Here is a 24,712-nt window from a genome sequence, read left to right as displayed (position 1 = left end):
GGTTCATTGCGTTTTCCTGCGTTATCCCCTCCGGTATTTCGCGGTTTACCTGCGGTAATGACATCACTTCCCTGCAAACCGCAGGCAGCGATGTACATTATGACAGGAAAAGGAAGCGGAGCAGAGAGTAACCACACACATCACAGACATAGAATACACACAGATCACACTCACACACAGACATCACAGACACAGACATAAAATACACATAGAAAGCAAACGGAAATATAGAAGAAAAAAAAAAAAAAACAAACACGTGGGCTCCGCTGTATTTTTACCGTCCAGCCGAGGTAAACACACAGCGGCGGCCCGGTATTCTCAGGCTGGGGAGGGCGAGGGGCAGGGTTAATGTCCCCTGCCTCCCTCCCCCCCTCCTGCAGCCGAGAATATCAGCTGCAGCTGCCCCGGGACTGTCACATGCATTATGCGGCAGTACCGGAGTGTCCCCAGCTTTTCTAGATGCCGTGATGCGGTGGTGATCCAGGTAATAAGGAGTTAATGGCGGCGGATCGCCGCCACTAAGTCCAGGCTTGATCATGGCAGCGTCTATGAGACAGCTGACATGATCAACCCGTAAGTAAAGTGAATAAACACACACCAAAAAATCCTTTATTTTAAATAAAACACAAAAAAGCTCCTGGTTCACCCGTTTATTAACCCCCCCCTCCCCGAAACAAAGCTCCGACGTATTCCACGTCCTGCGATGCTTGCATCCAGCCGCGACTGACACACAGCAATGAATGAATGCAGCCTCGCAGCGAGACAGCAGAGGTGACCACAGGGCATTTCCCACGGCCGGTAATGTGAACACGCTACCGACTGTGAGAAATGCAGCGTGTGCTCACAGGGACTATCTATCCCTCTATTTGCTATCTAACGAAATTTTTTTTTTTTTCTTTTCAATGTGCTTTATTGCATTGAATGCATTAAAGCACATGTACCAACCCGCACGCAGCAAAACTGCGGCAATACCGCGAACAATACCGCGGTAAGACCTTAGCAAACCACATGAGGTTTTCGTGTGCGGTTTGCCGCGGTTTTTTACCGCGGGTGCGGTAATCTTTCAGTGCTTGCGGAATTTTCTTGAGAAAATTCCATTTTCCAGTGCACACAAAGCCTTAAAAGGAACCTGTCATGTGTAAAAGGGCTATTAACCTGCAGATATGGGGTTATCTCCAGGTTAAAGGGAACCTGTCACCAGAATTTTCATGTCTAAGCCAAAACTACCACCTTCAGCAGCGCCTGTTGCTGTATTCCATAAAGGTGCATGTTATCCCCTGACTCCCCCAAATTCCTTTTGAAAAGCTCCTGTGTTGTATGTAAATCTGGATGGTCCGGCCTGATGGGTGTGCTGCGGCGTCTGTCCCTCCACTGATCGCTGTTCTGGTTATGATTGACATGACTGAAGCCTCCTGTGTCATTCACATAGCTAGGTGAAATCTCGCGCCTGTGCAGAACCATTGCCGGCTCGAGCAGGTATACTTTGGTCTGCCCTTCTGTGGGGAGAGTCTAATATTAAAGTGCGCATGTGCAAAACAGTGGGGGTCTCTGTGCAGAAGTGAGATTTTGCCTGGGTATGTGGATAACGCAGAAGACGTCATCCACGTCTTCAGGTGAAATATAGCAGGAGGCGTTATCCATGGCAATCATAACAAGATAATGGCTATCAGCGCGGAGAGGAGGGACAGATACCTCAGCAAGCACGCCCAGGGGACTGGACCGTTCCGGATTTACATACAGGGAGGGAGATTTTCAAAAAGGTATCAGAGATCCATACAGGGGGAGTCAGCGGATAATATGCACCCTTATGGAATGCAGCACAGGCTCTGTAAAGGTGGTAGTTTGGTTTATACATGAAAAAAATCTGGTGACCGATTCCCTTTATTAGAGTTGTGAACCTGCCCAGCGCCTACACACTGAACCCTGCTGCCGGGAGAAAATTTACTTAATTCCCTCTGGCGGCATTTGGGTTACAGACAATGGGGGGGGGGGGGCACAGGTTCAGTCATTGTCTTGTATTGAGAATGGCGGCTTGTAGCCACGCCCCCGACAATGACTGACAGACGCTCAGCATTAGACCCAGCTGTCCATCAGTGCGGGGGAGCAGTTACAGTTGCCGTTCTCCATACACAGAGTGGCGACTGAACCTGCGCCGCCCCGATGACTGGTAGCCGGACGCTAACTGATCAGATATGCTTTAATCAAAGCACAGACAGGAATTCTTTGTACTCTGTGCTTTGAATGTTCTGTAGCAGGTAGTAATGTGCTATCACACATGACAGCTCATCAACAGAGCAGAATATTAAACAGCAGGTAAATTATGAAGTTTCTTCATTTCACATAGCGTTGTGTGTGCCCGGAAAACCCCTTTAAGGCCTGTGCACATGTTGCAGATTAATCACTTTTTTTCTGCACAGATTTGTCACAATATTCTGATGCCAGCAAAGTGAGTGAGAATCCTGCAGTATCAGAGCACATGTTGCTTTTTTTCTCCTTGCAGATTGAGTGCAGATGTAAATCTACAGCATGTCAATTCTTTCAGCGTTTTTGCTGCAAATTTCACTCACACTAAGGGTATGTGCCCGCGATCAGGACTCGCTGCATTCAGAACGCTGCGTTTCTTGACCTGCGAGGCCGCACGTCTCCTCCATAGGAGAACGCAGCCGCTTATACCCACGATCAGGGTTCAGTACGCTGCAGTCTCTCGCTTGTTTTCTCCCTACGGAGGACGGAGGCAATTCCGCAGAAAACAATTGACATGCTGCGGTCTGGAAATATGCACCGCAGTGTTTGCTGCAGAAAAAAGAAGCACAGTGGGCACAGGATTTCTAGAAATCCATCCACTGTGCTTGTACTGCACAACGCAGCGTTTTGACCGCAGCTGAAGCATGTGGCATCCAAAACGCTGTAAATACTGATCGTGGGCACGCAGCCTAATGAGCGGGAAAAATCTGCACCAAAAACGCATGTAAAAACACACTGAAAACAGGTACTTTTGGTGCTGTGTTTTTCCTGCCAAGAGATGATGACATGATGCAGAAATTTCTATACCAAATTGCTTTATGTGTGCACATAGCCTTAAGCAGTTAAAGAGGTTGTTCCATAAATAAAATGTATCACTTTTCCACAGGATGCATGAATAATGTATAGAGCTGAGGGAGTCATTTCTGGGGGCACCGGTCACAGGATGGGAGCCCTGCACACTGCCTCCTATGCCCGCATCCCCTTCTCCTCTTCTGATTAGCAGACCTGGTGCGATGTCATCGCTGCCACATGATACATGCACAACGTCGCACTGCACCGGCTAATCAAAACGTGAGCCGGTCACAAGACTTCCATCTAGCAACCACGGAAAATAAGGTGACTGCAATACCAGGGCCTGCAAATGTATTTGCCCATCTATGTATAATTGCTGGGTGTTTAGCTGCTGGAGCCCCACTTATCCCAAGAATGGGCATCCAAAGACCTGTGTGTAAAGCACCAGTGAGCACCGCTCCATTTCTTACTATGGGACAGACAGAGCCATTATAAAAGCACTATAGTTAAAGGGAATCTATCACCAGGTTTTTGCTCCCCCATCTGAGAGCAGCATAATGTAGAGACATAGACCCTGATTCCCGGCGATGTGTCACTTACTGAGCTGTTTGCTGTCATTTTGATAAAATCAATGTTTTCTCTGCTGCAGATCTAGCAGTTATATAGAGCCAATGAATATGCTGGACTACCTGGCAGCATGCCAAGTTGTCCTCTAATGATGATGGTCTCCTGCTGATTAAACAGTACTTTTATAAGAGCTACACTAAGCAGTCCAGTAAGTGAGACATCACTGGAATCAGGGTCTCTTTTCCTTCATGCTGCTCTCAAGATTAGGTGGCAAAAACCTGGTGACAGATTCCCTTTAATGAAGCGGTGGTCACTAGTTGGTGCAAATCGAGTCACATGACCTGGTTTATAAACTAGTTCAGTAATCTGTGGCCTCTTTTCTGCCAGCATTCGCCGTTCATATTTTGATTAGCCGGCCTGGCGCAGCATCACATTTGCATCAAGCCAGAACATCACACCAGGCCAGCTTATCAAAAGGAGCTGTAGATGCCGGAATGTAAGAGATCATTCGGAAGGGTCCCGTCCTGCGGTCACAGATTCATCAGTAGGCCGATGGAGCAGGTCCTGTGAATCGCTTTGCACAAACTTTAGTGGTCATACATTTACACAGAGGACTTCAGGTCTTCCATTTTCCAAATTTGTGTTAATCCCATTGGTTGGGTTCCAACTGATAATATTTTTCAGCATTATTTTGTGATAAACAGATAATTATTGTATATGGAACAACCCATTTGGGAACACGACCAGGCTGAGGCTTTTAGGTGGCTGTCCAAAGATAAAACTGTTTTACAAACAGCTCAAAAAAGCTTAAGAAAATAAACAAATAGAAGCAGCAATACTCACCTCCCTGATCCCCGGCTATTCCAGTCCTAATCCTGTAGGCATACTGGTAATATCAGGGACCAGAAGTGCGGTGGCGTGAGCGGAGATAATGGGCGTGAGCGGCTGGACTTCATAAACAAGAACTTTTAAGTTCATGTAGTTATGGAGTTCTTAGGCCACGTTCACACACTGCATCTTTTCTAACTACAAAGATGCAGTGTTTGTGGCCCCAAAAAATGCCCAATGCATTTTTTTTTTTTTTTTTTTTTAAGCCAAATCTATTGACTGGAAGGGCTCAAAAAACACAAACAACGTGGAGTGAAAAGAAAAGGATGATCCGGCACAAAATACGCGTTTCGGACAGTTATAAAAGCAAAAAAAAGTCCTTAATCATAATTTTTTTTTTTTTTTACTTTTTTTGCTTTTATAACTGTCCGAAACGTGTAAAGTTATCAGGACCTCCATGCTTTCCATCTGAGTGGATACTTGGTCTTCACGCTATTTTTAATGATGTTTCAATAAATTTTGGATGTTTTTACCAAAGGAGATTTTGTGCCGGATCATCCTTTTCTTTTCACTCCACGTTGCCTGTTACCGGTTGGGATAAACCGAAGGATCCTGGGCACCCGCTAGGCTGAGCAGTCTGGGCAGCAGGTGAGCTGAAGTTTTCTTCCTATTTACCTCTTCAAAAAACACAAAGAATTGACATGCTACATCTTCAAAAACGCAGCCAAGATGCAGCCACAAAAATATGCCCAGTGTGGACAGCAAAAAAATCTCAGACTTTGCTGGAGGAAGGAAATACATGCATTAAGGGTATGTGCGCACTAGGCGTTTTTGCCGCGTTTTTAGCGGCGTTTTTTACCGCGTTTTTGTGCTGAAAATGCAGTGACATTGCTTCCCCAGCAATGTCAATGGGTTTTCATAAGTGCTATCCGCACACAGCGGTTTTTTTTAGCTGCGTTTTTGTGGTGACCACAAAAACGCAGCATGTCAATTATTTCTGCGTTTTCCACTGCGTTTTTCACTCATTGAATTCAATGAGATGTTAAAAACGCAATGAAAAACGCATATAGCCGCGTTTCTATGACTAAAAACGCAGCTATAAACGCAAGGGGTGGGTACTACAGTAACGTGTACAGGAAGAGGATTCCTTCTGTTGGTAAACACAGAAGCATGAATCCTCCCGGTACCGTCACCGCTGCGTCCACCTCCCGTCCTGTGCATGTCAGTTCCGTGCGGCGCCATGTCTGGGCGGGAGGTGGAGGCAGCTGCGAAAACAAAAGTGAACAGTAGAAAAAAAAAATGTCATATATACTCACCTGTCTGCAGGGTCCCGGTGCCATGCCCGCTCCCAGCCCCTGTCTCGGTACCGCCGCTCTGGCTGTGTGCAGTCTCCCCGGGGCAGGACCTTGCTTGCAGGACCTGACGGTGGATCACCTGATGCAGTCACCTGACGCATCAGCTGATCGTAGTCTCGCCGGCTTTTTCGCGCCCGGCCGGCTATCAGCTGATCCTGCCGTCAGGGGACTTCATCAGCTGATTACCGGCAGCTCCTGCAGCGATCGGACGGGATCAGACTCCTGTCCAATCGATCGCTCCAGGAGCTGCCGGTAATCAGCACAGCACATAAGTGAGTATTTTTTTTTTTTTGCACTGATGCTTCAGCTGATTGTATAATCGGCTTTTATACAAGCAGCTGATGTGTCATGTGATTCAGGCACTTGATCCTGACACATCATCTGATCGCTTTGCCTTCCAGCAAACCGATCAGATGATATTGGATCCGGATTGGACGTCGCGGGACCCTGACCCAGGATTACTGCGGAGGGGGGTTCTTTATTTCAATAAAGATGGAGTCACTAATTGTGTTGTGTTTTATTTCTAATAAAAATATTTTTCTGTGTGTTGTTGTTTTTTTTTTTTTTTTTTATCATTACTAGAAATTCATGGTGGCCATGTCTAATATTGGCGTGACACCATGAATTTCGGGCTTAGGGCTAGCTGATAATATACATCTAGCCCTAACTCCATTATTACCTAGCTAGCCACCCGGCTTCAGGGCAGCTGGAAGAGTTGGATACAGCGCCAGAAGATGGCGCTTCTATGAAAGCGCCATTTTCTGGGGTGGCTGCGGACTGCAATTCGCAGTGGGGGTGCCCAGAAATCTTGGGCACCCTGCACTGTGGATTCCAATCCCCAGCTGCCTAGTTGTACCCGGCTGGACTCAAAAATTAGGCGAAGCCCACGTCATTTTTTTTTTTTTTAATTATTTCATGAAATTCATGAAATAATTAAAAAAAAAGGGCTTCTCTATATTTTTGGTTCCCAGCCGGGTACAAATAGGCAGCTGGGGGTTGGGGGCAGCCCGTACCTGCCTGCTGTACCCGGCTAGCATACAAAAATATGGCGAAGCCCATGTCATTTTTTTTTCTTTTTGGGCAAAAAACTGCATACAGTCCTGGATGGAGGATGCTGAGCCTTTTAGTTCTGCAGCTGCTGTCTGCTCTCCTGCATACACTAGTTCTGCAGCTGCTGTCTGCTCTCCTGCATACACTAGTGAATGGAGGATGCTGAGCCTTGTAGTTCTGCAGCTGCTGTCTGCTCTCCTGCATACACTAGTGAATGGAGGATGCTGAGCCTTGTAGTTCTGCAGCTGCTGTCTGCTCTCCTGCATACACTAGTGAATGGAGGATGCTGAGCCTTGTAGTTCTGCAGCTGCTGTCTGCTCTCCTGCATACACTAGTGAATGGAGGATGCTGAGCCTTGTAGTTCTGCAGCTGCTGTCTGCTCTCCTGCATACACTAGTGAATGGAGGATGCTGAGCCTTGTAGTTCTGCAGCTGCTGTCTGCTCTCCTGCATACACTAGTGAATGGAGGATGCTGAGCCTTGTAGTTCTGCAGCTGCTGTCTGCTCTCCTGCATACACTAGTGAATGGAGGATGCTGAGCCTTGTAGTTCTCCAGCTGCTGTCTGCTCTCCTGCATACACTAGTTCTGCAGCTGTCTGCTCTCCTGCATACAATGAACATTTTGAAGAAGGAAATGACATCAGACCTGTTTTTTTTTTTTTCCATCAACAATCTTTAATGGCATTGTGCACTGATTAACCCCTTCAGCCCCCGGGCACTTTCCGTTTTTGCGTTTTTGTTTTTTGCTCCCCTTCTTCCGAGAGGCGTAACTTTTTTATTTTTCCATCAATCTTGCCATATGAGGGCTTGTTTTTTGCGGGACGAGTTGTACTTTTAAATGAAACCATAAGTTTTACCATATAGTGTACTGGAAAACGGCAAAAAAATTCCAAGTGCGGAAAAATTGGAAAAAAAGTGGGATTGTACAATAGTTTTTGGGATATTTTATTCACCGTGTTCAGTATATGGTAAAACTGATGTGTGGGTATGATGCCTCAGGTCGGTGCGAGTTTATAGACACCAAACATGTATATGTTTACTTGTATCTAAGGGGTTAAAAAAAATTCACAAGCTTGTCCGAAAAACGTGGCGCACGTTTTGCGCCATTTTCCAAAACCCGTAGCGTTCTCATTTTTCAGGATCTGAGGCTCAGTGATGGCTTATTTTTTGCGTCTTGACCTGACGTTCTTAACGGTACCATTTTTGCGCAGATGCTACGTTTTGATCGCCTGTTATTGCATTTTGCGCGAAATTTGCGGCGACCAAAAAACGTAATTTTGGCGTTTGGAATTTTTTTGCCGCTACGCCGTTTACTGATCAGATTCATTGATTTTATATTTTGATAGATCGGGCATTTCTGAACGCGGCGATACCAAATATGTGTGTATTTTTTATTTTTTTAACCCTTTAATTTTCAATGGGGTGAAAGGGGGGTGATTTGAACTTTTAGGTTTTTTTATTTTTTTTAATTTTTTAAAACTTTTTTTTTTACTTTTTTTTTTATTTTACTAGTCCCCCTAGGGGGCTATTGCGATCAGCAATCCAATCGCTTTGCACAATCTGCAGATCTCAGCTACAGAGCTGAGAACTGCAGATTTGCTGCTTCACTTTCAATGCCGGCTGTATTCCGGCATTGAGAGGAAGTGACTCATGTTAGCCACAGGCGTCATCACATGACCCTGTGCTACCATGGCAACCGCCGAAAGTCACGTGATCATGTCACGTGACTTCCGGCGGGGGCGGGGTAAGTCACTGTCATGGCGGCGCCCATATACATATCGCTGCCAAGACTTTGGCAGCGAAATGTAAGGGGTTAATGGCCGCGGGTGGAAGCGATTCCACCCGCGGCTAGCAGGCACACATCAGCTGTTGATAACAGCTGATATGTGCGCGTCTCGCCGCCGCCCGCCGGCGGCAGGGGGCGGGGCTTACCGGGAAACGATCCATGACGTATCTAGTACGTCATGGGTCGTTAAGGGGTTAAAAACGCAGTGAGCAAAAACGCAGCAAAACGCACCAAATCGCGGCAAAAACGCATGCATTTTTGCCGCGTTTTTTAGCCGCGGGTGCGTTTTTTGAGACAAAAACGCACATAAAAACGCAGCGTGAAAAAAACGCCTAGTGCGCACATACCCTAAGGCTGCTTTCACACCTCCGGATTTTGCAGTGCGGCTCAATCCGGCTCAAAAACCTATGCAACGGATGCGGCGATAAAACCGGATCCGTTGCATAAGTTTTTCGATGCGGCCCTTCCATTTTTTGACGGATGCGGCTTGATACTGAGCATGCGCAGTGCAAAAAAACGCATCTGGCGTCCATAGGCTTGCATTGTAAACCGCGCCACATCGCGCCAGATCCGGCGCGATGCGGTTTTTTTTCGCCGTACAAAAAGACATGCCAGGCAACGTTCCATCTGGCCGCCGCATGGGCTAAATATGCAAAAAACGGCAAAAAAGCGGACGCAACGCAAGGCCATGCGGCACAATACGGCGCTAATGCAAGTCTATGCAGAAAAAAAAAAAAGGTTGCATTTTTTCTGCAAAGCGCTGTATTGTGCCGCTCAGCAAAAACCGGATGTGTTAAAGCAGCCATAGGCTAGGTTCGCACACTGCGTCTTTTTTACGCTGCGTTTTTGGCCGCTAAAAACGCACAAAAACGCACCTGCGTCGAAAAAACGCATGCGTTTTTACCGCGCTTTGGTGCGGTTTTGGCTGCGTTTTGCTACGTTGTTGATCTCTGCGTTTTGCTGCGTTTTTCAAATGCATTGCATGGGCGGAAAACGCAGAAAAACGCAGGAAAGAACTGACATGTCCATTTTTTTTTTAAAGTCAAAAACGCAGGTAAAAAAAACAGATCTGTGCGGACAGCAAAAATGAAAACTCATAGACTTTGCTGGGGAAGCAAAGTCCTGCAGTTTTGAGGCCAAAAACGCACCCGAAAAACGCGCAAAAACGCCGCAAAAAACGCACTGTGCGCACATAGCCTTAGGCTACATGCGCACGCTGCATCTTTTTGTGTTCACAAACTGCAGCCAAAACTGCACCTTGTCAGAGAGCCTGGAAATGTCACAAAAAACGCATGTAATTTTTGGTGCGTTTTTCACACCCTGCGTTTTTGCTGCGTTTTTGTGACAAATGTTGACAAAAACGCAGGAAGAATGAACATGCTGCATTTTATTTGTCACAAACCTTTGACAAATAAAACACTGACAAATAAACTGCAACGTGCGCATGACAAATCTGACTTCTCATAGACTTTGCTGGGAAGTCAAATGTCAGAAAGTTCTGACAACAAAACTGCAGCCAAAAAAGCAGCAAAAAAGCAGGAAAAAAAGCAGCGTGCGCATGTAGCCTTAGGTGCATCTCTGTGACCTTAAAAATGCACCAAAAAACACAGTAAAAGATGCAGTGTGTGAGCCTTGTAATAGAAATAGGGATAATAGAATCACAGTGGCATACTTGCGGCTTAATTGTTGGGCGTGATGCTCTTCTTGGGCATGGTTTGCCTATAACAAGCTTTTACTATGCAAAGGGTGGCTCTATACATGCACGCAGCAAGAGACCTGTCACTTAAGGGCAGTGAGTGGGAAGAAGCCACTGGGGATCCACTTGTGCAATTAGTCTCCTGTGCGGCTGGATAATATTTGCGCTAGCGCCATCCCAGCTGTGGTCAGCGCTGGTGCAGACTGATCTCATAGTAGGCTTCAGTGACATAGTGCATGCACAGAATGACATCTCAGCTCGTCACCAAACCGAGATCTCAATCTGCGCATGCGCAGCCACTGGTGCCCGTTCTTGAAGACTGCTGGGAGATCAATCTGCGCAAGTATAGTCCGTGGCAGGGATGGCATCAATGCGATCTATAAAGCAGGAGAAAATATAGACACCGGAGGCAGTGGTGGAGCCCGCGCACAGATGAAAACCCAACCCACAGTGTAGCCCAAAATCACCAGAAGCTTAGGACACCCAAACGTCTGCTGATTTCCTCACTTAAGGGATCTATTGATTCTGTATAACAGTACCTTACAGCCATATCTTTACTGTAACACGCACAATCATCATCACAAGTTCCCTGTAAGTGTGATATAGTGCTAGTATACAGCGCAGGTGATATCTATAGGCACACAACATACAGCACTATTGGGGGTAATGTGTGTGTCTGGATGGCACTGCTGTCCCTCCTATAATAATACGTCTGATCAGGGGCCAATAGGAGCAGAGGCCGGGGCCACAATACAGACCGGGTAACAGATCCCCCAGCACCGTCATCGCTGGAGAAGTCGTGTTTAAGGCTGCTTTCACACATCCGGTTTTTGCCGTACGGCACAATACGGCGCACTGCAGAAAAAATGCTACAGGTTTTTTTTGCCGCCGGTTGCGTTTTTTCCGCATAGACTTGCATTAGCGCTGTATTGTGCCGCATGGCCTTGCGCTGCGTCCCGTTTTTGCCAGATGCGGCATATTTAGCCCATGCGGCGGCCGCATGGAATGTTGCCTGGCACTTTTTTTGGTGCGGCGAAAAAAACCGCATCCCGCCACATCCGGCGCGATTTACAATGCAAGCCTATGGACGCTGGATGTGGTTTTTTGCACTGCGCATGCTCAGTATCAAGCCGCATCCGTGAAAAAACGGACGGGCCGTATGGAAAAACTTATGCAACGGATCGTTTTTTTTGCTGCATCCGTTGCATAGGTTTTTGAGCCGGATTGAGCCGCACTGCAAAAACCGGACGTGTGAACTTAGCCTTAGACATCACTGATTGTTATCATATGCAAAACAAGGTCAAAGTATCATTTGTTTTTCTCGTATATAAGAGAAAAAAAATATGAAAAACTGACGGAGATTTCTACATTTTCCTCTATCACACAGCCCGTACACAAATGATCCGGGTGACGTCGGATTTTTCCACATACTTTCATTGATCTGCGACAATCTCTGAAAAACGGGGTGAGAACTCGTACAATAAAAACTGCCGTCTGAATGAGGCCCAACGTGTCCAGGGCCACGAGTATGGGGAAATTTTCATCGACCACCTCCACATTACAGGATATGAAGACCTCCTGCTGCTCCTGTGGGGGTCACATGCCTCCACCTCTGTTTTGGGGACCACACAAATACTACTTTTAAAAATTGAAAATTCCTTTAAGAGACCAGGTAAAGGTAAAGAGGCTCAGGGCTGAAACTCAACAGGAGCAAGGAGCCACTGGAAGTGCCAGCCGTGAGTCAGGGCAGATGCTGGGGACCCCTGAGCAGGTACAGACAGTACTGTACATGTATATCCCTTCCCTGCTTACGTCACCACAGACGGTCCTACACTGCAGGCTGCCTCCTGACGTCTGCGCGCAGTCTCCTAATATTACCTGTCAGTGGGATTGACCCTGGATCCAAAATGGCGGCCCAGGCAGCGGCGGTGACGTTGGCTTCACATTTAGCTAGAGTGGCCAGCATACATCAGTCATCACTATAAGCTCCCGAGGCAAATAATGGCACCGAGTGCTGGCCACAAACACATGCAATAGGGCGACCAGGGGCCCGTCCACAGCACAGGCCCGGCGAGAAGCCGGCTACAGTCTTCCCTGTAAACTTCACTGACGTGGTAACGCAGCCTACCGCGACACCTGGAAACACAGCCTTCCACCAATCAGTGGAGACTTACACATGACAAGCAGAGGTTTTACCCAATCAACTGACGGATGCGCTAGAAGGGCGGAACAAGTGTGTGTGCAGCGGAGACGCTGGCAGTAGATGGGCAGCGTCTGGAGGGCGTGGCTTTCGTTGCGAACTTCCAATCAGTCATTGGCGAATCAGTGATTGGCATACGCAGCGGTGTCAGAGGTCAGACCATGACGTAACCCGTATAGTGTAGATAGCATGTATGATTCAGTCAGTGGGGTTGGTAGACCCGCAATTACTGTGAGCGCCTGTAACACAGGGAAACCTGAAAATAGAAACATAGTTTTCCGTGAGTTGTATATTGTGCAGTGTGTAGTTATTCTGGGTTTACAAAAATTAAAATGTCCCCTTTAAGTTAACCCCTTCCTTTCAGGCTGCCAACTTGGCTTTTTTTCTGGACAGTTTATCAAAAAATCACTGATAATGTTTTTAATGGAGTCATTGGAAAGCCATAAGAATTCCCTGGAGTTATAAGTGACCGGGTCTACAGCCCATAATATGCATATAAAGCCTCCAGCTGCACTCACTGTAGGAGTACTGTACAGTCACTATAGTCTGTAGGTCGGGGTCCCATACTCGCACATAGAAAAAATAGTAAATTGGGGGGCCGCATCGTTTGCAGGACAAAGTGACATTTATAGTGATACCATTTTTTTATACACCTTTGGATCATTTTTTCTGAAAAAATGTCACTCTTTTTTTAAATGGCATTCATTGTATGGGCAATGGTACAGTTTTATAGCTTGGGTCATTACAGATGTGGCGATAACAAACGGGAACTTTTTTGTTTATTTTAGTTGATATATTAAAAAGCATTTCTAATAATAAAAAAGTCATGCTTTATTTTGAAATGTTTTATTTTTGTTTTACATTTTAACCCCTTCTTGTAAGTAATAACATTTTCCAATTAGTGCCATAGAGTAATTTTGGCCAACATCCTGTAATAATGTGCCCATCCTTGTCCTCAACCTGTAGTAATGTTTCCATAGTAATGTGCCCATCCTTGTCCCCATCCTGTAGTAATGTGCCCATCCTTGTCCCCATCCTGTAGTAATGTGCCCATCCTTGTCCCCATCCTGTAGTAATGTGCCCATCCTTGTCCCCATCCTGTAGTAATGTGCCCATCCTTGTCCCCATCTTGTAGCAATGTGCCCATCCTTGTCCCCATCCTGTAGTAATGTGCCCATCCTTGTCTCCAACCTGTAGTAATGTTTCCATAGTAATGTGCCCATCCTTGTCCCCAACCTGAAGTAATGTGCCTATCTTTGTCCCCATTCTGTAGTAAGGTGCCCATTCTTGTCCCCATCCTGTAGTAATGTGTTTATCTTTGTCCCCATGTTGTAGCAATGTGCCCATTCTTGTCCCCATCCTGTAGTAATGTGCCCATCCGTGTCTCCATTCTGTAGTAATGTGCCCATCCTTGTTCCCATCTTGTAGCAATGTGCCCATACTTGTCCCCATCCTGTACTACTGTGCCCATCCTTGTCCCCTTATAGTAATGTGCCCTGTGTCACAGAGAAAGTGCCAGGAAGGGAGCTGAGAACAGACACCTGCATTCTGCTGCCTGCACTGTTTGGAGCTGCAGGATTGCTCCCTGCTCGGCACACTGCTTATCATGAGGGCAATGTGGCCAAGAGCCCCCCCAAGGATAACCAGCCAGCATGGGCCCCCTTCACCTCAGGGCCTGGGTGCAGCTGCACCTGCGGTATGCCATCACTGATTATATGGCTATTACAAGGATTTTAATCCTTTCACTCCCGGGCAATTTTCCTTTTTTCTTTTTCTTTTTTTCTTTTTTTCTTTTTCCTCCCTTCTTCAAAGAGCTGTAACTTTTTTTTATTTTGTATGAGGGCTTATTTTTTGCAGGACTAGTTGTACTTTTGAATGAAACCATTCTTTCTACCACACAGTGTACTGGAAAACGGGCAAAAAATTCCAGCTTTATTGAAATTACAAAAAAGTGCAATTCCTCTACGGTTTCTTGAGTTTTTTATTTACCATGTTAAACATATGGTAAGACAGATCTCGCAGGATGATTATTCCTGTCAGTGCAAGTATGCGAATGTCAAAGATGTAGAGCTTTTTTTTTAGGTAATTAAAAAAATCTGAAATTTGTAAAAAAAAAAAAAAAAAAATTGTTTTTGTTCCATTTTCCGAGACCCCAAACATTTCCATTTTTAGGGATATAGGGCTATGTGAAGGTTTCTTTTTTGCACCCTGATCTGACATTTTTACTGATACCATAACAGGGCAGATACAATGTATTGATTGCCTCCTATTGCATTTTAACTGCAATGTTGTGACAGCTCCCAAAATATAATTTTGGCGTTTTTAATGTTTTTCTCCCATTACACCGTTTATGTATAGGATTAATTTACTTCATGTTTTGATAGATCGGACTTTTACAAATGCAGCAATACCAAATATGTGTTTTGGGGTTTTATTATCAGTGTAGCTCTGCTGTAGACTCTGGGGGACCCCACATTATTGGGGTCCCTGGGCAATTGTCCAGTTTGCCCCCTTAACGCTGGCCTTGACCAGAAAATTGGCTGCCTTGCCAATTCCAGAAAGATAATGGACTCATTTGCCATTAATTTAATTACGATTGTTATATGGGTGGTATTGGACCGATTCCGTAAACAGGCACATTTTGTTCTTTTATTAGGGTTACCAAATGCTGAAAAAGTGTTTGTGTTATTTATCAAGTGGTGAGATAGCATGGAATCCCTCTGAGCATTATATCTGATAGGGGAGGAATTCTGGAGAACATTTTGTAAGAAATGGGGATTCATTTGTGATGCCCTGGCCTATCAGGTCGTCACAGGATATTGTGCAATCTGCCCTTCTGTGCAATATCCACCTCCTCCTTGGTTATGGGTCCCCAACTACACGGTGTTGCCTAAATCAGCCAATTAAAGACCTAGGTACACTCTGCACCACACCCACCAGACACACCAGTGGACGGCCTGAGTGGAATAGGGTCCCCCACTTGGGGGGTTGGTAAGGGGAGGTCAGGAGTGTCAGGAGTGGGTCAGTGAAGTGAGGAGTGGAAGGAGAGAGATCATCAGACAACACTATCGGGGACGGGACCCAAACTAGCTCCCCTCAGCGGCAGCGGTGTCCAGAACTTTGGTTTATCCAGTTGTCAGTGTCAGCTTTTTGGACTGAGTGAGTACGAAAGTGTTCCCCACAGCACAACCCAATAACCATCACCGAGTCCAGGGGCATCCTACCTGTGGAGGGTTCTAACACCTGGCTGCCCCATTCCATCACCCCCGGGTACTCCCAGCTGCAGCGGTGGTACTCCTAATTACCACATACCACGAGTGGCGTCACAAACTCTAATACATCCCCTGTAAATAGCCCCCCTTCGTTTGAGTGACCGCACGACCCCCGACCGGAGACCCCTCGAGCCACTGCGGATCCGGATCCGAGCAGCCCGGCTGCTGACACGGGGGCGGCACACATTTGTAATTTTCTTCTGCCATCCGTAAACCAACAGTCAGACTGAAAGATCATTGGAACACATTTTAAGGTGTTTCATTGTGGCTCAGCCAGAGGACTGGTACTCATTTCTACTTTTTAATGAGTTTACCTTTAACAGTCAGATTAACCAGTTTACTGGAACCTTGCATTTCTTGTATAATTATGGTTGTTATTCCCATTTTGGTGAATTCTCTAAGATGAGTTCTGGGTGTCCAGGAATAGAGATTGCCTTAATGAATATTTGGGATGTATGCAGAGGTGATCAGAAGAATATTGGGATGGGGTAGCTTTGCCAGAAATGGAAACATTTGGCATGTCCCATATTCAAAGTAGGTGATAAATAGTTGTGAAGTAGAAAGTGGGTTTTTTTATGTTTTCTCCTGGTATTGGTACATGACTTTTCCTAGTCTGACAGCTTTTATTATTATTATTATTATATTTATTATTATAGCACCATTTATTCCATGGCGCTTTACATGTGAAAGGGGTATACAAAAAAGGGACGAGTACAATAATCATAAACAATACAAGGCACTGACCGGTACAGTAGGTGAGAGGTCCCTGCCAGCGAGGGCTCACAGTCTACAAGGGATAGGTGAGGATACAGTAGGTGAGGGTGGGGCTGGTCGTGCGGCGCTGCATCAGACTGAGGGTTACGGCAGGTTGTAGGCTTGTCAGAAGAGGTGGGTCTTCAGGTTCCTTTTGAAGCTTGTGAAGGTAGGCGAGAGTCTGATGTGTTGAGGCAGAGCATTCCAGAGTATGGGGGAGGCAGGGGAGAAATCTTGGATGCGATGGTGGGAAGAGGAGATGAGAGGGGAGAGCTTCTGTGTGAATGTGTGTAGATGTTTTTACTTCCTACTTTTCTTATTGGGCTGGCCAAATAATACACTTTTCTCTTCTTGCTGTGTGCTGCCAGCTAAGAATAATGTCCAAATACCAAGGAAGTTATGCATATAACATCTGTTACCATGTTGCAAATTCACTTACCTGCATTGTCCAGTTGCAGCAAGGTGTGTCTGCCCTGATCTTATAAGAAATGGAAGAAGAAATTGGGTCTATAACGCACTAAAACACCGTGAGAATATTCAGTAAAATATTCCTTTATTGTTGAACAGGTCTACGCGTTTCAGAGATATCCATCTCCTTCATCAGGACAATAGAAGGAACAGTAACTTTTCCTTTTTATGTCCTGATGAAGGAGATGGACATCTCTGAAACACGTAGACCTGTTCAACAATAAAGGAATATTTTTCCCTGCCGCCCATGACAGCACCACATGAGAGATAGGTTCCGCCCACATCAGGACAGGAAACCCACTGATAAAAAGGCGGTACCTCTCCTCCACATCAGTTTTGGTTTCCTGTCCTGGTATGGACAACCCATTGCTGTCCCAGGTCCGACCCGTGTGGAAGCCTGGTACTTACCTGAAGCCGGTGCTCGGGCCTGGCTGCACCCCCCCCCTCGGTCTCAGACCTCTGCGGCGGTGAGGCGCGGGCCTGGAGCGGGAGCTCGGCCCGGCGTCGCTCCAGGGATGTGCGCACTCACGGCGGCCGCTGGAAGGCTTGTCCCTGCTGGGCAGCACGCTGGAGTGAAGCTGGACGCTCCGGCCGGAAGTGACGCGATTCCATGGTGACGTGCGCAATGCGACCAGGAAGTGACTGGTGTGCGCATGCGCACTAGGATCCAAGATGGCGGCGCCCTTGTAACGAGGGATCTCTGTTTCAAATATGACCGTCGCTTGGGACTGGTGAGTTTTTTCTCCTCCATTGTTACCTTTATGGCAGGAGATTCACCCCGCAGCAAGGAGCAGCGCAAGGAGTCGCCACAGCGTGGCTCGGAACGCGGCTCTGCGGATCGTTCCCGGAAGGCTGTATCCAGTCCGGGCAGCGTTCGGTCGGTGGGTCCCAAGAGGTCCAAGGGAGATAAGAATCCGCCTCCTGATCCGGTATTGCCAGGAGTCGTGGGGGTGAGTGGACTTCGTGGTCTTCCATGTTTCTAAGTCCCCGTTTCCGTGTCCCCTCTCTTGTTAGGTACCGAAAAAATGTGCCTCCAAGCAGCGTTACAAGGAATGTGCCATATGCCAATCCTCCCTGTCTTCGGATTACACCAAGGCCCTGTGTGCAGGCTGTATCCAACAGACCCTACTCAAAGAGGGGCCGGGGTTCTCATCTGAATTGCGTTCCATTATCAGAGCAGAAGTACAGGAGTCCCTTAAATCCCTTAAGGGGGGCAAGAGGCACAAGAAATCCCGTCATCCTAAGCTGTCTACTCCCGATACCTCGGCGGGTTCGGCTCAGGGCTCTCGGTCGTCGGGCTCCTCGGGATCCTCCCCCTCCGATTCTGGCTCCTCTTCCTCTTCCGATGAAGGTGGTCGTCCTTGTTTCCCTACAGCAGACGTAGGACCTTTGGTGAAGGCAGTACGTTCGACCATGGGCATAGTGGACCCCAGGGGGCCCGAATCTACCCAGGATGTCATGTTTGGGGGCTTGGATTCCAGGAAGCGTAAGGGGTTTCCCATTCCCCAGAAGGTTCAAAGTCTCATTGCTGACCAGTGGAAAAAAGTGGACAAAAGGTTGAATCTTAGCTCTTCGCTTAAAAGGAAGTACCCTGTGGATGAGGAAGCGTCTACCTCTTGGGATAGAACCCCGAAAATTGATGTCGCTATTGCCAAGGCGTCTCGTTCCACTACCTTGCCGTTTGAGGACTTGGGGTCCCTTAAGGATCAGCTGGATAGGAAGGCTGATGGTTTTCTGAGAGGTACATGGGAGTCTACGGCAGGTGGCTTGCGCCCCCTGCCGTGACCAGCGCCTGTGTTGCCCGGTCTTTAATGGTGTGGCTTCAGCAGTTAGAAGACCAGTTGCGCAATGACACTCCTAGGAAAGATATTATCTCGTCCTTGCCCTTAATACAGGGTGCTGCTGCCTTTATGGCTGATGCCTCGGTTGATTCTTTAAGACTATTTGCCAGGTCGGCGGCGCTTTCCAATTCCGTGCGTCGGGCCCTCTGGCTGAAAACTTGGAAGGGTGATGTCCAATCCAAGGGGCGACTATGCAGCATGCCTTGTGAAGGTGCCTATCTTTTTGGCTCTGGCCTGGACGACCTCCTCACTAAGGCATCCGATAAGAAACAGGGGTTTCCAGTTTTTCCGGTGGCGTCCTCTCGCAGCCGGCCCTTTCGGAGACGTCAGTTTTTCGCAAAGAAGTCTCAAAAACCGCAAGATCAGTGGAAGGACCGTAGAAAGAATACCTCGGGCTTTCTCTTTGGCAAGCACTCCGATAATAAGCCCAAGCCCTCTCAATGACGCCTGTCATCAGGTAGGGGGTCGGCTGTCCCTCTTCCTCCATGCATGGCAGGCAATCTCCTCCAACAAGTGGCTCCTTCAGATTGTGGCGGAAGGGTTAAAATTGGACTTCCGTTCACCCCCTCGGGGGTCTCTCAGAATAACATCCTTGCGGTCCCCAGAGCGGCAGATGGCCTTGGAAGTAGAAGTGCTAACTCTCCTCTCGAGGAAAGTCGTTCAGGAGGTCCCCATAGGTCAAGAAGGGGACGGCTTTTACTCCACACTGTTTCTGGTTCGGAAGCCGGACTCCACCTCCCGCACCATCTTCAATCTGAGGAGCTTGAATTTGCATCTGGTGCAGCGAGCCTTCAAAATGGAGACCATGAAGTCAACTGTCAGACTGTTGTATCCAGGGTGTTTTATGGCGGTCCTCGACTTGAAGGACGCCTATTATCACATCCCTATTTTTCCGGCTCACCGGCGGTTCCTCAGGTTCGCACTACACGTCTCCGGGAGGCTGAGACACTTCCAATTCGCAGCGCTGCCATTCGGGCTTTCCATGGCCCCGCGGATCTTCACCAAAGTCCTCGCAGAGGTCATGGCACATGTCAGGGAACAGGACATATTGATCGTTCCGTATCTGGACGACCTCCTGATAGTGGGTCAGTCGGAGTCTCTATGTGCAGCTCATGTGACCAGGGTCATCACCATCCTGAAAGGCCTGGGGTGGGTGGTGAATCTGCGGAAGTCCAGACTCCAGCCTCTCCAATGTCAGGTCTTCCTGGGTCTCGTCCTGGACTCTACGAGTCAGTTGTGCCACCTACCGGTGGACAAGGTCACCAGGATCTTGTCCTTAATCTCTTCCGTAAGGAGTTGCCCAGGCATGTCCTTACGGCAGGCTATGTCGCTGGTCGGGACTCTTACCTCTTGCATCCCAGGGGTATGGTGGGCCCAGCTGCATTCCAGAATCCTCCAGTTGGAGGTCCTTCGGTTTCAGAGACTGTTTGGAGGCTGTTTGGAGAAGAAGTTGACCCTGTCTGCAGACTCCTTGCACTCCCTGGGTTGGTGGCAGGACCCCTCTCACCTCCGGACGGGGGTTCCTTGGCTTTCCCCGGTCACGGACACTATAGTCACGGATGCCAGCCGTTGGGGGTGGGGCGCCCATCTGCGCCAACAGGTGCTTCAAGGTCCCTGGGACGCTCGGTTGGTCAGACAGTCCTCAAACTACAGGGAGCTCATGGCGGTTCTCAAGGCACTAGAGGGGTTCCTCCCCTTCTTGAGAGGTCGCCATGTTCGGGTCCTTTCAGACAACAGGGTGACTGTGGCGTACGTCAACCATCAGGGAGGCACCAGATCCCCTTCTCTTCTGGCTCTGACTATGCGCATCTTCCAGCTAGCCGAACAACATCTCTCCTCATTGACAGCTCTTCATATCAAGGGGGCGGAAAACGAGGAGGCATACTTCCTCAGCCGGCACTGTCTCAGTCAGGGGGAGTGGTCCTTGGACCCGGGGGTCTTTCGCAAGCTCACGCTTCTATGGGGTGCCCCTGTTCTCGACCTGTTCGCTACCAAGGCGAATCGGAAAGTGGACAGGTTCTGCTCTCTCAACCCCCGAGACGATCCTGTTGCCCTCGATGCCTTCCAGATGTCTTGGTCTCACGGCCTCCTGTACGCGTTTCCTCCCCTGATCCTGTTGCCTTCGGTTCTCCGGAAAATCCGGACCGACAGAGCGGAGGTTATTCTCATCGCCCCCTTCTGGCCGAAACGGGCATGGTTTTACTGACTGCGGACACTGTCTCTGGTGGATCCTTGGGTTCTCCCGGACGCCCCTCATCTCCTGTCCCAGGGCCCAGTCCGTCACCCCCCCGACCCGGCTCTCCATTTGATGGCTTGGCGTTTGAGCGGCGGCTGCTAGCTCGACGGGGGTTTTCCTCTTCCTTAATCGATACTCTTCTTCGCAGTAGGAAAGTGGTCACCACGGCCATTTGCGGTAGGGTCTGGAAGCGCTTTCTTCTTCAGTCGGTGGCTCGGGCGGAGGGCCCCCCTCCTATCTCGGCTATTCTAGAATTCCTCCAGAGGGGGTTGGAATTGGGGCTCTCCACCAGTACGCTCAAGGTGCAGGTGTCGGCCTTAGGGGCTCTGTTTCATTGTAGTCTGGCCCAGAATGAATGGATTTGCCGGTTCATTAAATCTAAGTCCAGGTCTGTGCCTGTTCAGGCTCCCAGGGTTCCCCCATGGGACCTTAATTTAGTGTTGGATGCCCTCACAGGGCCACCGTTTGAGCCCTTGGGGGAAGTCCCTCTCAAACTGCTGTCCCTTAAGGTTTTTCTCCTCGTCGCACTCACCTCGGCCAGGCGGGTGGGGGATCTCCAAGCCTTGTCTGTGGTTCACCCTTATACCCAGATTCTGGATGATAGGGTGGTGTTGCGGACTGATCCCTTCTACTTGCCCAAGGTTTCTACACCTTTTCATCGGTCCCAAGAGATCGTGCTCCCTTCCCTCTGTGACCCCCCTCGGAACGAGAAGGAGGCTAGGTTACACACGTTGGATGTCCGGAGGGCCTTAGTCACGTACCTAGATAGGACTAGGGAATGGAGGAAGTCTCAGGTCCTGTTTGTCACTTTTCAGGGGCAGTCCAGGGGGCATGGGGCTTCTAAGGCTACCTTGGCCAGATGGGTCAGGGATGCCATCGGTTTGGCGTACTCGGCTAAAGACGCCACTCCTCCTCCGGGCATAAGGGCGCACTCCACTAGAGCAGTGTCTACGTCTTGGGCAGAGAGGGCGGATGCCTCTATTGACCAGATCTGTCGGGCGGCTACTTGGTCATCTCCTGGGACTTTCTTTCGGCACTATAGGCTGGACTTGTCCTCCACAACTGACCTTTCCTTTGGGAGAGGGGTCTTGCAGGCGGTGGTCCCTCCCTAAGGTGGATGGTCTATATAAATCTCTCATGTGGTGCTGTCATGGGCGGCAGGGAAAAATCTTAATTACTCACCGGTAATGGGATTTTCAATAGCCCATGACAGCACCCTTAGTTCCCCCCCTTTTCACTGGTTGTGGGCACCCTTCGGGGAGTGTTAGTTATGGGTGTTTTTCCTTGGGTGGTGGTATGATTAATCTGTTTGTTGTGTTTTGTTGGTCCTCTCTGGCTCTGAAAACCTACTGATGTGGAGGAGAGGTACCGCCTTTTTATCAGTGGGTTTCCTGTCCTGATGTGGGCGGAACCTATCTCTCATGTGGTGCTGTCATGGGCTATTGAAAATCCCATTACCGGTGAGTAATTAAGATTTTACTGAATATTCTCAAGGTGTTTTAGCGCAGTATAGACCCGATTTCTTCCATTTATTATACGTTCTACTTCGGGGATGCTGCTGATACCATCATCACATGTGCTTAAAGGGGTTGTGACTCTCACACCCTGAATAGGGTTGTGAGAATAGGTAGAGTGCAATCTACCCCTTGTAGGATTTGATTTTTCACCTGGATAAGACCCTATTGCGCTTTTTTTCTTCCACAGTATTACTACTTGCACTGACCTTATAAGAGACAGGCCAGGAGTTCTCTGGTGTTATATAGGGACTGCTGCAAAGGGTTGTGGGAGTTTTACATGTGTATAAAAGGTTGCAATTAACAGCAAACTGGGTGGATAATGGTAGAATCCTGTTTTCTGTTTATGTTGTGTGGAGCACACTCTGACACTGGGTGCGACCACTGTCTGACCACAACCAATCACAGACGGCGGCACTGCCGGGGATACAGTGCATATGCATGAGGGTAATAAGCGGCCCCAGAAGTAGTGTTACAGCTGCGCAGGAGACTTGGTAAGTATAATGATAATGCACCTGCTTTATTCCCCCTTTCTACCATGATTTTAAAGCGTATGATTCGGTTCCTCATAGACTAAAGCCCGCTTTACGCACTACAATATATCTTACGATGTGTCGGCGGGGTCACGTCGTAAGTGACGCACATTCGGCATCGTAACGTACATTGTAGTGTGTGACAGGTACGTGCGATTGCGATTGAACGAAAATCCGTTCATCGCATGCACGTCGTTCATTTCTTATGAATTGAACGTGCGGTTGTGCAATGTTCCCGAGGCAGCACACATCGCAGTGTGTGACACCCCGGGAACATTGAACGACAGCTTACCTCCGTCCGCGGCTCCCGCTGACAATACGGAAGGAAGGAGGTGGGCGGGATGTTTACGTCCCGCTCATCTCCGCCCCTCCGCTTCTATTGGCCGGCTGCCGCGTGACGTCGATGTGACGCCGAACATCCCTCACACTCCAGGAAGTGGATGTTCGCCGCCCACATCGAGGTCGTATGGACAGGTAAGTACGTGTGACAGGGGTTAATCGTTTGTGCGGCACGTTCAACAAATTGAACATGCCACACATACGATGGGGGCGTTGCAAATCGCATACGATATCGTATGCGAAATTGCAACGTGTAAAGCAGGCTTTAAATGTGGATCGGCATCCGGGCAGATATCCGGGATTAATTCCGTTCCCGAACCAGGTTTTTTTTTTAAAAATTTGATTGGACCCGCCAATCCATCCCCGATCTGCTGGTTCGCCCATACTAGTGATAACGTTTGGTTGTCATCTAAGAATATTAAGTTGAAAGTATCACCAGGGAAATTGAGTCTTAAGTATATTTCAACATATGAGATTTTGAAGTTTTTTAATCCAATGGCCTTTAGACTAAAACTTACACCATGTTTTCACATCCTGATTGTGTTCCATAGATCACTACTAAAGGAGTTTGTCCCTTCGTTTTTCTTCTCCCTCTTCCCTGCCTCCTCTGGTTTCAATCAATCAATCATAGTTAAAGGGGTTATCCGGCTTATTTTGAGTTTTTTTCATTATTACCATATTGGGCTACATTGGGGCAGGTAAGTAGATAGAGAGCACTTACCTGCCCTGCTGTCAGCCCCTCTCCCCCGGCTCAGAGTGGTCATGTGATCGCTCCTGCCGCGATTTTGCTGCTTCCGGTCATTTCATGTCAACATGGGCAGGACTATGTTGACATGCAAATCTGGAAACAGCATGTCGCCTCCCTGCTGGGCTGTACAGTGCGTGAGTCCCCGCCCCCCATCCCTGCACCCTCCCACACATTCCCCCGCACCCGTACTCTGCCCACAACCTCCCCCTGCACTTCTGTGGGACCCATGACCTGGGGGCGGGGCCTGGTGGCGGCTGCCATGATGTCACCGCCAGCACCAAACCCCCTGCTCAGGATCGCACATTCAAATGTACCGGCATCACAGATCACAGATGCCAGTATATTTGAAAGCGCTGATGAGAAGGAGCGTTGCGCTTCTCATCACTGTCCCGCTGTCTGTGCTCTCTTCAGCACAGCGGTGACGTCACTACTGTGCTGATATGGCCAGAGCACAGACAGCGCGCGAACGTGCAGGAGCGGCGGGGACCGAG

At 48.3% G+C, this 24,712-nt stretch overlaps 1 protein-coding gene across 11 annotated transcripts in view; it reads right to left on the bottom strand.

Moving 5' to 3' along the window:
* Window positions 1–12,441, bottom strand: part of GBF1 (golgi brefeldin A resistant guanine nucleotide exchange factor 1) — a 325,666-nt gene extending 313,225 nt beyond the window's left edge. For 10 of the 11 annotated variants that reach the window (XM_075348884.1, XM_075348888.1, XM_075348889.1 and 7 more), the window contains exon 1: window positions 12,196–12,441. The gene's annotated coding sequence lies outside the window, so the exon portion shown is untranslated. Of the gene's footprint in view, window positions 1–12,129; window positions 12,148–12,195 lie in introns of those variants that run through there. The other variant, XM_075348881.1, reaches the window with a different exon arrangement.
* Window positions 12,442–24,712: the final 12,271 nt, after the last annotated feature.

The sequence above is a fragment of the Anomaloglossus baeobatrachus genome, chromosome 5, assembly GCF_048569485.1.
Source record: "Anomaloglossus baeobatrachus isolate aAnoBae1 chromosome 5, aAnoBae1.hap1, whole genome shotgun sequence".
In the NCBI taxonomy this organism is placed as follows: domain Eukaryota; kingdom Metazoa; phylum Chordata; class Amphibia; order Anura; family Aromobatidae; genus Anomaloglossus; species Anomaloglossus baeobatrachus.
Note: the sequence above shows the minus strand (reverse complement) of the source record. Positions and strands in the feature narration are given on the sequence as shown.